The 13,364-nt window shown below is 41.4% G+C and overlaps 1 protein-coding gene across 2 annotated transcripts in view; it reads left to right on the top strand.

Annotated features, from left to right (window-relative positions):
* ST6GALNAC3 (ST6 N-acetylgalactosaminide alpha-2,6-sialyltransferase 3) overlaps positions 1-13,364 on the top strand; it is a 533,022-nt gene that overhangs the window by 30,742 nt on the left and 488,916 nt on the right. The gene's annotated exons all lie outside the window — the stretch shown is intronic.

The raw sequence follows: 13,364 nt of genomic DNA, 5'->3' as shown, positions 1-13,364 counted from the left end.
TGACAAATTCTCTCAATTTTTGTCTGTCTGGAATGTCTTTATTTCACCATAATTCCTAAGGATAATTTCTCTGGGCCTAGAATTCCACACTGTCACTGTGTTCTTTGAGCACTTTAAAGATATTTACTTACTTCTGGCTTCTCTTGTTTCTGTTTATAAGTTAGCTGAAAGTCTAGTTTTTGTTCCTTTTCTCCTCCCTTTGGCTGATTTTAAGTTTTATTCTTTGGGGGTTTTGCAGTCTTATCTTAGTGTGCCCAGATGAAGTTTTCTTATTATGAATCCTGCTCAAGATGTCTGGGGCTCCTTGTCTTAGCTCCTTCTAAGGCCGGCTGTTCTTTTTCAGTTCTGGAAAGTTTGCAACTGTTATCTTGTCACATATTGCTTTGCCCCATTCATTCTTCTTTCTTCCTTGGGCTATAATTACTTGTATTTACTTTATTAATTATGTGGGCTTAATTCCTTTCTCACTATGTTCTGTAATGTATCTTTTCCTGTATTTTCCATTCTTTTGTCTTTTTGTGCTTCACTCTAATTGTTTTCTTGTAATTCCCACTTCAGCTGTATCTATTCTTCTAGACTTAAATTCATTCATTAAGTTATTAATTGTAGTTAATATATATATTTTTATGTCTGAACTTTCAATTTGAGTCTCTTTCTTGAGTTTCCTGTTTATCTTAATTTCCTAGGGCATTTGTAGTAATTTCCTAAATTACTAGAAACTGGATGACCTAAAACAACAGAAACTTATTCTCTCATAGTTTTGGAGTCTTAGGCCTGAAATTAAGGTGTCAGCAGGGCCACAGTCCCTCTGGAAGCTGTTGAGAAGAATCTAATCCTTGCCTCTTCCAGCCTTGTCTTGTGGCCACATCCCTCTCTGCTCTGTGTTCTCATTGCCTTCTTCTCTGTGCCTCTGTCTTAAAACTCCCAGGATGAGCTGCTCCTTTTAATACCTGTATGTTAGTCAGATCTTTTACAATAAAGTAATATTCACTCCTTTGCCACATAAGGAAACACTCACAGGTCTCAGGTACTAGGACATGGACGTATCTTTTTTCTGGGTCGCCATTTAGCCCCTTGTACCATTCTATGCTGAAATTCTCAACTTTATTATTTTATCTTATACATAGTAAAACTTTTTAAAAAAAGTTTACTTATTTTGAGGGAGGAAGAGAGAGAGAGAGGGAGAGGCAGAGAGAGGGAAAGAGAGAGAATTGTAAGCAGGCTCTGCACTGCCAGTGTGGAGCTTGATGCGGGGCTTGAGCTCATGACCTGTGAGATCATGACCTGAGCCAAAACCAAGAGTCAGACACTTAACCAACTGAGCCACCCAGGCATCCTACATAGTAAAACTTTTAACGAAAAGTCTATTTCATATCATTCCAAATATGGAGTCCTATGGATTTGTTTCTATTTCTGTTATTTCTGCTGGTTTTTATTTGCATCTTCTCTCTTCATGTGCTTATTATTTTTAATTGTGTGTGAGTCATTATTTTTGCACAGTGTTTTGCAGGTGTAATCTGAAGTCAACATTATTCAACTCTAGAAAGGATTCATGTTTGCTTCTACGAGTATGTGGGGCATAGGCGCTCTAGAAACACCTTATTTCAGTTTCAGAGATTGTGATGGTTTGATGATAAGCCATGGGTCCTCTGCAAGGGCCTGTTAGCTTTCTGTTCTCCCTTTGTGCTAAGGTGCAGCTCCTTGGAGATCCTAACCCCAAACAAATGTTATGCTCAGGTCTATTCCTCCCATTCTCAGCCGACTGTGGACACAAATCTCTATTTGCCTAACTTCTGAAACCATTTGTGGAGGGGGAAGAGGTCCAAAATGCCTTCTGGACTTCCTTCCTTTCATCCTCACTTGTTTCTTCCCTCCAGCACTACCCCTCGCCACACACTGTCTTGTAGGCTTTGGGATGTTTTTAAGCATTGAATGAATGTTTTGTCTGTCTTTCCACCTTATCCTTTTTTTTTTTTTTCAAGTTTGTTGATTTATTTTGAGAGAGAGAGAGAGCAGGAGCAGGGGAGGGGTACAGAGGGGAGAGAGAGAATCTGAAGCCGACCCTACACTATCAGTGTGAAGCCTGATAGAGGGCTCGAACTCACGAACAGTGAGATCATGACCTGAGCCGAAACCAAGAGTCAGACGCTTAACCAACTGAGCCACCCAGGTGCCCCTCTTCCTTACTTATATTTGATGAAAAAGCTTATCTGGCACACCTAGTGGGTTATTATTAGAAGCAGAGGTCTCCCTGAAGCTTTTCTCATCTATCTGAAATTTTTATGATAAAAAAAAAAAGATTTCAAACATCACAAAAGGGGAAAGAATAGTGCAAAGAACCACACCATTACCCAAATTCAATCATTAACCAGGTTTTGTTACATTTGCTTAGAATGTTTTTGTGACATATAAGAAGAGACCATTGTAAAGCAGGGCAGTATTTCAACCTCCAGCCATCCATTCACCTCTGAAGTCCATCATTAGAGGACTTCCACCTTAGCTGCTTCTGTGTCCTCAGCTCCGGGCACAGGGTATAGCTACTGCCTCATTTGCATCCCATGAGCTGTTGAATGAATGTCACTCTCTGTTGAACTACAGACTGTTGGAGCTGGAGGAGCTGGAAGAGGTCTTTGCCTGCCATAACGAACCTCAGTTTACAGATGGAGGTGCCGGGATCCTGAGATACACAGAGATGTGCTGACAGTCATGCAGGTGCACAGCAGAGTTAGGCCAGGGTCCCAGCTCAGAGCTCTTTCCTCTTTTCTACACTTCCTTCTCGCTTTGCTAGCTTGCTTAACCACCACTCTTTCTGTTCTTCTGGTAACACCGAAGTTTGGGAGCATTTCATTACAAGTGTGATGATATAATGTAACATTAAGACACGACAAGGCAAGTTTTATTGGCCATTACTACTTGCCTCAAGTGAGTGGCAAAGCCTTTGACCACTCGAGGCATATATTAATAGCCCCATAAAATACATCCCGGATTGCTAGTGCTATTATCATCTGGCTATTACATTTCCTAAAATTATTGTACAAATACCACTTTAAACAATTTTCTCTCTCTCTCTCTCTTTTTTTAACTGGGAAGATTAGCTCTCTTTTATGAGAGACAATTCTTCACTTGCTTGAGAAAATAGAATTGTCACGAGCTATGGAGTGAGACTACTGTGTGATCACGTATTTCCTCTGCTACTTACTAGCTCTGTGGGATTCGGCTAGTTTCCTAACTTCTTTGAGAATTCGTTTTCTCCTCTATCAAATAACAAAATGCTTGCCTTTTAGAATTTACACCTATAAAACACCTAGCACGGTGCCTCAAACATAGTAAGCAGTCAATAAATCCTATATTGTTGTTTTTGTGATGGTGATAAATGCAAGTGGGCATTTTTTTTCTTTTAATTAGTCACTTCGTGAGATTAAAAAATGGCTCAAAGCACGAACATGAACTTTAATTTAAATTTTTATTAATAAAAGAGCTAATGTGGGCTGAACATTTGTTATATGCCAGCATGAGTTCCTAAGCACTTTGTGTAGAATGTTTCATTTAATCCTTACTTTACGAGATAGACGTTATTATCCTCACTTACAGGTGAGGAAATTTAGAAGTCAAATAATTTGTTTGGGATTTCAGAGCTCGAACTAAGCTCAGTCTTCCCAGCTCCTATGTTCTTAACTATTCTGCTATACTGCCTCCCTCCAGGACACCTGCAGGTCACAGTGATGCCAGGGAGCTCACTGAAACAAAAACATGTCTGATAAAAATTAAAATTGGATGGGGATAATTTAATCAAAAAATGTTGCTAATGGAGACGGTTCTTGTTAATTTGGAATTTGTGACAACGCTGATGGAGGGCTTGGCCAAAAGTCTACAGTAGTGCTAATTTTGAAGGTAGCAGTGGTTAAGCAAATGAAGCATATGAACAAGGGGAATATAGAACCTATTTAAGTAAATAAACTTTTCCCAAGTACATTACCACCTCTCTATATACAAAATTAAATGCAAATGGCTCTAATGTGTTTATGATTGTAGATCTTTTTTTTTTTAAGTTTATTATTTATTCATTTAGAGAGAGAAAGTGTGAGTGAGTGAGCAGGGGAGGGGCAGAGAGTGAGAGGGAGAGAGAATCCCAGGCAGGCTCCTTGCTGAGTGTGGAGCCCAACACAGGGCTCAGTCTCACAAGCTGTGAGATCATGACCTGAGATGAAACCAAGGGTCGGACATGTAACCAACTGAGCCACCCAGGTGCCCCTATGATCGCAGATATTTACAGTGTTCTCTGCTTGGTACACTTGTGGTTAGCAAAGTACTATAATTGCTGTGGGTAAACATTTGTTGGTTACTTTCTTAGCATCCGCCTCCTCTTTTCCTAATAGCACCTAGAAAATTCCTTTGTGACCCATCTTATACCTCATTTGATAGCAGCCATTTAGTCTAGGACGGATGGACCCTGATTGGCATGGAGCCACTTTCCACATACCATGCTTTTTGAGGAATGGTGGGCAGACCTCACCCAGGCCTTACTGAGTCAGTGTTTAGCATTTTCCCCTATCTACATGGATGAGTTCAGCACTGAACATATGACCTAAGTTGGTCAAATCAGCATGAAGCCCAGGACTTTTGCTGGAAGGCCGGAGAATGAGAAAGCCTTGTTCCTGCTCAAAACAGTTTGGGCTGTCCATGTGAGGCCTGGAGCTGCTGCAGCTATTTTGCCTCCATGAGGGAAGCCAGCCAAGGAATTAAGCAGACACAAGGAGGAGGGCAGAGGTAAAAGTATTATAGAAACTGGGCCAAAGCACTGATCAAACCATCTCAAAAGTCTGTCCTACTGTAGGACTTTTTTTATTACCTGAACTAATTTCTTTTGTTGTGTAAGCCAGTTTAAGTTGGGTTTCCTGTCTCCTGTACTTGCACTTATCTTGATGGATTTAAGTGCATTGTATACATTTTCTATCATTTGGGTTTTTCAATAGTAGAGATTACACTTTCCCATCATTAATTGCAGTGAGTAAAGTTTATTAAGACAAAAGTACCTGGCAGAAAGCAATGTTGTCCATGTTCTTGAGAACCCTATAGCCTCTTGTAATGCCATGGCACGATTTTAGGATTCCAGGCTTGTTCTGTAAGCTTGTCCCCTGGGGGTCACTTTCTGGTTCACCCAGTTAGTGCTCTATCTAATTCGCACTTTCCTCATCTGTAAGTTCAGGATAATAATTAATAGTGCCTACTTGATTTAGGGGTATAAGGGCTACATGAGTTGATTTATGTAGTTTTTAGCACAGGGTCTCTCACATAGTGAATGTTAATGAGCGTTAGTTATTACTCTTATTGGTGTTATTGTTGTTGTCACTGTTACTAACAGATCATTCTCTTTCAGAACAAATCTGTTTCCTCTCTAGCCCTCCCTCATCCCTAAAAAAAATGAACTGAGTAGTGTTGATTAGGGGAGAAGGTGGACAGGGTGACTTTTGGTAAGTCCACAAGTTGCCCTTGGCAACTCTGCCATTTCCTTTCCTACTCTACGCTTCTCAGACGTGGAGCTCTCTGAGCAAGTCTTGGTCTGTGCTTTGATCTTAGCAGTGTTCCTTGTGCTTGGGATGACTGTGTCCCACATGTGATTCTGTTGATGGCCTGCAAGGTTCTGTGCAGGAATCCAATAGTATAGCTGAAAATAGTCATGTCACCTGGTGTGGCGAGGCAGAGCAATAGCCATGAAATACTTTTTGTTTCTCTTTTTGAGTTAAGTAAACAGAAAAATCTGTAATTCAAATATGAGGAAGGTTGCTTTGGGGAGTAGACTTATTAGCAACAACAAAAGCCTGGGATCTCCCATTCTCTAATGATTGAAATCAGTGTGCTGAAGTATATAAGTAAATACCACAGGGGCGCTTCCTAAGTGACCTCTCCCCTGCCCCCACTGCTGTTGTCACGGGAAATGCGTGCGTGGCAGCATTCCCTTGCAAATGGGAACACATACCCGTACACTCCCCTTTGCCCACTCCCTTTGAACACTTTCAAGGCCTAAAGACAATTCCTTGTTATCTTCCTGAGAAATTAACTTCTGTTTTTCCCTCCCTGTGAACCAAAATAGTAATCATCACATGCTCCCTCATTATGAGTTTAGGGAAAGAAACACAGGCTTCATTCAGGGTCTGTACCAACTGCGTAGGGTTTAATTGGTCATGGAGGGAATTTTCACTGTCGGTCTGCAGCTGTAGTGCAGGCACTTCCTCGAATCCTAGCGGACTTGGTTCCTCTTTCCTGACCAATGTCTTCCCTGACTAATCTCATGAATACACTGGCTGAGGAGAATAAAAGCAGCTATTGCTAATTAAGTATTAATCAAATATGTTATTCTTAAAATACATTCTTATTTTCTCTCTCAAGAATCAACAGTCCAGGGCTGTCTGTCCTACTTTTATCCTCATTTCACTGAGGAGGAAGTGAAGTCTCCAAGGGATTTAGTAACTTGCCCAGGTCACACTTCTAGGAGGTGCAGCCAGCTCTCAATCCCAGATTGACACCAGAGAATGCGGTCTTTACCCCTGTTCCATTCTCCGATTTGGTGATTATTTCCTCGCCTTGTGAGTGTTCTTGTATGTGATACTACCCTTGTTTTTCATTATTCTTGGTATGCACAGACTTCTTTTCACTTGCTTCTGTTCCTCGTTTCTTCCCCATAAATCAGTATGTGCCTTTTTGTGACTGAGGCCCTCTTTCCTCTTGCCCCACTCCCTAGCTTACCTTATGTTTACATATAGACCTGTGGGTGGACCAGAGTAGGCGGTCCACATGCACGGGCTCACGGGAATATGCAATGTGGTGAAGAAAGGAAGCTTCTGGGTTTTTTCCTCCACCTCCACCTTCTTTCTGCACCCCAGTGTACTGTCTTTGTCCATTTGCTCCTGTCTGCCTTTCCATCATCTTTGGAGCTCACCTTCTGGCACTTGGTCTGGAGACATTTACATGTATGGGGGTCTTGGCTACAGATCTCTAATACATGAAGTGATTTTCAAGTGTGAAAAACTGAAATCAAATGATTTCAGTTACATATTTGAGCCGAGTCAAAAATGATGAAGACTAAAGTAACATTTGGTAAAAGAGTTGAGGGACAGGATAGCAACTTCGTCTAAGCCTGATGCTTACATGTGTGATGCTGGTTCAATATCTCCAGTTTCTGTTCCGGCATTCTTTCAAGTGCTTCTAAAGAAGAATTTGATCATGGTAGGTCAGGACTTGTGGGGGTCTGAAGCTGTTCTCCCTGAGTTCATTTATTCATTTATTTAACAAACAGTTACTGCCTGTGTTCCTCAAGGTTCCTAAATTTCATTGAATCAACCAACCCTTCTACTGAAAGCTGTGGACTCTTTTTACATGAAAATCCACAGAATATGTAACACAGTTTTGCATGCAATTGGAGGGGGTTCACGGACCCTTTAAAGCCCATGTAAGAACTCCTAAGAACCCCAGCGTTGTGATGCACCACCTTTCCTGCTTAATCATGTTCTGATGTCTAAACCAAGGCCTTTTCTGTTATGAATAGAGATAGATATTCATCCCAGATTCTTGGATGGAACAGAATTGCCAAGTTCTGTTTGCTCATCACTGCAACTTTGCAAGACTATTAAAAAAGAAACAAAGTAGCCAAGCAGCTGTGCAGAATTATTCACGATCAAAAAGGTGTCCTTAGCAAAGGTGTCATCTTCAGCCAGCCGCCCATCTGAGCCTTCATATGTAGGGTCGCTAAAATATTTTATGGGGAATTTAAATCCTTTGACTGAAATAAAGATCCTAGGAGGGATGAAAAAGACTGTCTCAGTAATGGATAGGCATAGTGCGTTATGTATTTGCAGAAGGCTCGGTTGCTTTGAAGAGAGGAATTCCAAAACATTGAGTTCTTAAATCTGTAGTGTGTATGTGCGTGTATAATGTTTGAAGAAAATGAAATTTTTCACATCTAAAGAAATAAGCATTTTTCCTTTGCGGTTTTTTAGTCCACAGCAATATGACAGCTAATCAGAAAGCTGCCATACTCTGAGGGGTTACATCATATTATTTAATTAGATGATTTATAGTTTCTCTGACAGGCCTGGTGCAGCCTTTGCATTCCTGGAAGGAATCATCTATAACTTGGAGTCCTACAATACAGGAAATAAACAACAGTAGCCAGGGCTTATTTGCTGTTATGGTTTATGTTGGTGACTTGGATCTGTAAGACGTCTGTCAGCATATATAGAAGTTGGCTGATCAGAAGAATGAATACAATTTTGTGCTGACTTTCCTTCTGGTTATACTCTCACTGCCTCCTGCTCTGGTAAGAGTAACTGGAGAATTCTGAAGCTAGAATGGCATTGTGTTTCCATGCAGAAAACCAAAGCCTCCCGTAAACTGAGCTGAGGTGGGAAGGGCATCAAATCCAAGGCCTGGGCATTTGTCATTTGTTATTAAGAGCTGTGACATAATTGGTCAAAGGGGCTCATTGTTCAGGGCTTTCTATAAGTCATTCTGGAATGTTTGCCTCAGAGGAAAAGAAGCCAAGTCCTGTCTTCACCTTCCTGAAGACTTTGGTGGCTCCTGTCCGTTGGACAGTATGTCCTGCTTGGTGTCTGACTGTCCTGCTGTAGCATTTCGGAGAACCCAGGTTTCCTTGTGGCCTGGAGGATCCCATCTCAGTCTGCGTGGGAAAGGGCCGAAACTACATCCCGTTGCTTGGTCGTGGCACTGCCTGTGTGCCAGGACACCGTGCAGAGCCTGGGCTTCCAGGCACACTTTGGATGAAGTCATTCCTCCCTGAAAACCGAGACGGGAAATTTCTCCTGACGTTTAGGAACTTGACTAAGAGGTGAAGCAAAGCCTAGCTGAGAATCAGGCTGGGAGTGTGTTCTTTCAAGCAAAGGTTTAGAAGGAGATCACATTGCTCTTACTTCTATTGTTTCCTCTACTAACAAATTATTAAGGTAAATTTCCACTGAAAGAAAATAGCCATTTGAAAGCATTTGAAAATGTACTAAATGACACATTCATTTTAAAAATTATAAGACAGACTATGAGACTATCAAACAGTGACCTGAGAATTAACATTGAGTTTTAATTTGTTTGCTTGGTTGTAGATATCTGCATGGAAACTAACAGGGCTGGCCATGCTTAGCTCCTCTTTCTCTACCTTCTACCCAAAGGGCCTCATTATCATTTCTTTTTATTCTTTTAGTACCTTCATATTCTCCACATCCCCTCCTCCCCTGCCATCTTGCTCTCAGAAATGAGTCCGATCTCAGTTACCTACACTTTAGACACCTTAATGTGAATGCAAACCTAGATATTGATACTCCCGGGGGATTTAGAATGCTGTTACTTATTTTGAATTAGAAGACTTAGCCTCCTTTATAAAAGAAGCAGCAACTAATACCTAAGTTCATTTGAAAAATGAACGTGCAACTTTCGTGCTTTGCCCTGTTCTTGAATTGCCTGGATTAGTGTGATGCCTGGGACTACCGAAGTGTGTGTGAGTAAACCTTATAAACAGCACCATCTGGGAGAGATGGGGACTTGGCAAAATTCAGGTTTGCCACTAGTTTGCACTGTGGATTTGGGAACATGAGCTGACTGCACTACCATGCAATGAAAAGGTTGAGTTAGATGATCTCCAAGGGCCCTTCTAAACCTATGAGTCTGAGGAGTTGAAGCTGAGTCTTGAAGGAACAGGCTGTGTAGATGGGCTACAGGTGTCTACCAGTGTATGGTCTTAGAGTAACAAGTCTGCCTCATTGTGGTCTTTGGTTCCTATAAGACCAATATAAAACAGAGAAAATATTATAATCTTTATAGCTCGTACCAGACTTTCCCTTAGGGAGGGAACTGCCTTTGTTTGGGAGAAATATCACAATCATTCATTTGGAGTAGATGGTGAAGCACTGAAAACATTAGTCTGTAGTGAAAACATTAGTGTGCGGGAGGCCAAGCCACAAAAAGATGGCACATCTTTTGAATATGATAAAGTGAAAGGATTTATGTTTTGTTTTGCTCTCAGCAGAGGTAGAGAAGAAACTAGAGAAGCAGAGACAAGAGAGGGAAAGGAGAGAGAGTTTGGAAAGATGACAGAAGACTGGATGCTATGTATTCTGAAAGGTCAATAAGAAAACACTAGAGATATTAGGAACTGCAAGGTCTAATGTGAGATTTTAATTTGGTTTTCTGTGTGCTATCTAGTTTCTGTAACCTACTAATCTTTTTTTTTTTTTTTAATTTTTTTTTTCAACGTTTTTTATTTATTTTTGGGACAGAGAGAGAGACAGAGCATGAATGGGGGAGGGGCAGAGAGAGAGAGGGAGACACAGAATCGGAAACAGGCTCCAGGCTCCGAGCCATCAGCCCAGAGCCTGACGCGGGGCTCGAACTCACGGACCGCGAGATCGTGACCTGGCTGAAGTCGGACACTTAACCGACTGCGCCACCCAGGCGCCCCTGTAACCTACTAATCTTTAGCAACTCTAATTTTACTCTTAAATGGTTTTTAAGTGGGTTACTTTTTAGAAACTGAGGAAAATATTGGAATTCTGTGTCTAGATTAATGGGCATTAGTATGGACATAGCAGGTATGGAAATAAAATCTTGTAGGTGAAGTTTGACAATGAGAACACAGAAATCACTTAGAAATTTTCAGAAATCTTAGTAAGGGATTTGTATTTCCTTTGGGCTTGGAGTTGAGGGGGACCCTAGTCAATTTTTAAGATCTAGCCATATCTTAAGGGGGCAGATCAGGTGAAGGAGTTACCAGATGACATTATTATGGGGTCTTATCTGAAAATCTGCAATGCAGTAATGGTAGATAAGCAGTTTTGGCAAATTTGTAAGACCCTGGAAAGAAGAAGAATCTGATTCTTTTGGTTGTACTTTTGAGATAGTGTGATGAACCTCATCCAACTCTCAGTAATGGCTCCCTTTTGGTCAGATGTTGACTGCTTAAGAGAGATCTAAAAACGTAATTCCCTTATTCATCTGTGGCCATTTGTAACTCACTGATGGCTGTCTTGTCCACTGTTGTTTCCTGGGATTTTAAAGAAGATTCTGAGACAAACAATTCCTTTGTGAAAGATAGCTTTGGAAATGACAAATGGAATGTCTATCCTCAAGCAGTATGCACTATCCAATCCCAGGTGGATAAAATGTATGCGTATTTAACAATTGCTCTGAAAAAATGGAGGAAGCATGGGTCTCAAAATAATAACTAGAGTGAGAGGTCCCATTACGGTTTTCATTGTATTTAATCTTATACTCTTTCTTTGTAGCACTTATCAAAATTGAAATTCATTACTTGCGTGTTTTATCAATTCCTTTCCTAGAACAGGGACTTTCTGTCCTGTGCCAGGCCTAGAGTAATGAAAGTCTCTGAGCAATGAAGTGGAAGGTGCTTATTTTCTTCTTCCTGACTTTCTCTAGCATTGTAGCTTCTACAAGGGCTTATTTTTTTCCCTGATGACAAAATATAAATCTTACACAAATGAAGCAGGCATAATTAAACACTCTGTGTGACGTTTAAGAGACGAATTGGTGCAGCTGAAGAGGAGACCTAGAAGGGGCAGAGAAGTGTATGTAAGTGGTAGGTTTTCTTTCTTAGACCCAAGACCTTGATCAGTCGAGGAGGATCCTAAAAAAGAGTTTAATGTGTGCTGAGGAAACGAGAGGCCATCCTCACAACATCCGACAGCTTGATCTTCATTTAAAATAATTACAGTTTGTGTTTTGTTCTCTGCCCTTTAGAATTGGATTTTGTTTTGTCAAGGAAGAAAACTGAACAAGGCTGCTACTATAGGATCACTTATTAGATGTGTATGTTTCAGCATGTATTTCCTGGCACTTCATGGTGGAAAGTTGGCTTTTGGAGCGTAGGCTTGGTTTTCGTATATTTTCTATGTGTCAGGATATTTCAGTATGTCTCTAAGTAAACTGGGTAGGTACCCCTCGCCCCTCCAAGGATTCATGACTGACTTGGGGTAGCTGTAACTTCTCTTTTTAAGGTCAGTTAGAAGGGAAAGAATTGGAATTCACTACATGCCAGTTGTATTCCAAAGCCACACTTAGTATTAAAACCACAGAAGGAGTCATTTACAATTGACAGGGGCTGTGGGTCTTCAGCAATGATCTTTTGGCAGTGTATTTTAGGTTGAAAAGAACCTTGATGTTGGGATTTTTGGTTTTCAGATGAGTGGCTAGTAGCCTGTTTTGAGAAAAGCCTTGGGGATGGGAACATGTACTTGGCTTCCTGGAGTGCAAGAATTCTGCTTCTTGGTGGACCACAGTTTGACTTTGTTTTCAGGGTTGCCTTGGTGTAACAAAGCATCTCTTATGCCTTTGGGGTTGTCCTTGCCAGCCATCACCTGCCAATTGGGTCCCGTCTATGTAAGTGTTCTGAGTCGGAAAATGAGGTGTGAGAAATACTTTGAGTCGAGGCCGCTCCTACCGTTTGGATACCATTAAATTTGAAAGTTTAGGATTTGGCCTGGTTCCCTTGTTCATTTTCTTCACTCAAAAATATGCATTGGATATTTTTTTTAGTGTTTACAATTGCAGGGCACTGTACTGGGCACAATAGAATTAGAATCAAGCAGGAGAGACAGCCTCTGCCCTTACTAAGTTTATAGTATGAGAGGAAATTAAAAAAAAAAAAAGTCAAACCAAAGGCCACACAGCTCTTTAATTGCAGTTGTGATCCATGCTCTAGTTGGCCTGAGTATCATGAGGAAGTGTAAGGAGAAGACAGGCTAAGGGGAGGTAGCTAGACGGGAGGGATAGAGTGCTAGTGACCTTATGGGGAGGCCTAGAAGTAAGCAGGAGTGGCTGTCCTAGAGATGAAAAGAAAACACAGTGGCCGGAGCTCATGTGGGAAGGTGAGTTTGCCTTGGGGAGGACTGAATGGAGGTCAGGAGCTAGATCGTGAGGGCTCCTGGGTCACCTTGAAGACTCTGGACTCTGAGCTGGGAGCTTTCTGCCCACAAAGAAGGTGTCTATCCCAGGAAGTATGTGTAGGGGACACATAATGTGTTTACCTCTAACGTGACCACCCCTGCTTAGTCCCTTCCCAGTTCTGGAAATTGCTTCTTTATTACTTTGTGGCTATCATGGAAGCAGCCTTGTTGCTTTAGGCTACTCTGTGGCCCAAACATGGCTGGTTGACCCAGGGGTTTTTCATATTTGATTCCTCGCGGTATTGCAATTGCAGTTGAGAAAGTGAAGTTAGTTTTTCTCCTGGTAGCTGAAACAGTGGGGCAGCAAACTGAAGAGCTGTCAGAGGCCCTGTTCTGTCAAGTGGCCTGTAGCACAGTGACAGAGGAATGAAGCAAATCTGCAGAAAGAATTTAAATTGAAGG

Source organism: Panthera onca, chromosome C1, assembly GCF_046562875.1.
Source record: "Panthera onca isolate mPanOnc1 chromosome C1, mPanOnc1 haplotype 2, whole genome shotgun sequence".
In the NCBI taxonomy this organism is placed as follows: Eukaryota; Metazoa; Chordata; class Mammalia; order Carnivora; family Felidae; genus Panthera; species Panthera onca.
This window is presented reverse-complemented; position numbering and strand designations above follow the sequence as displayed.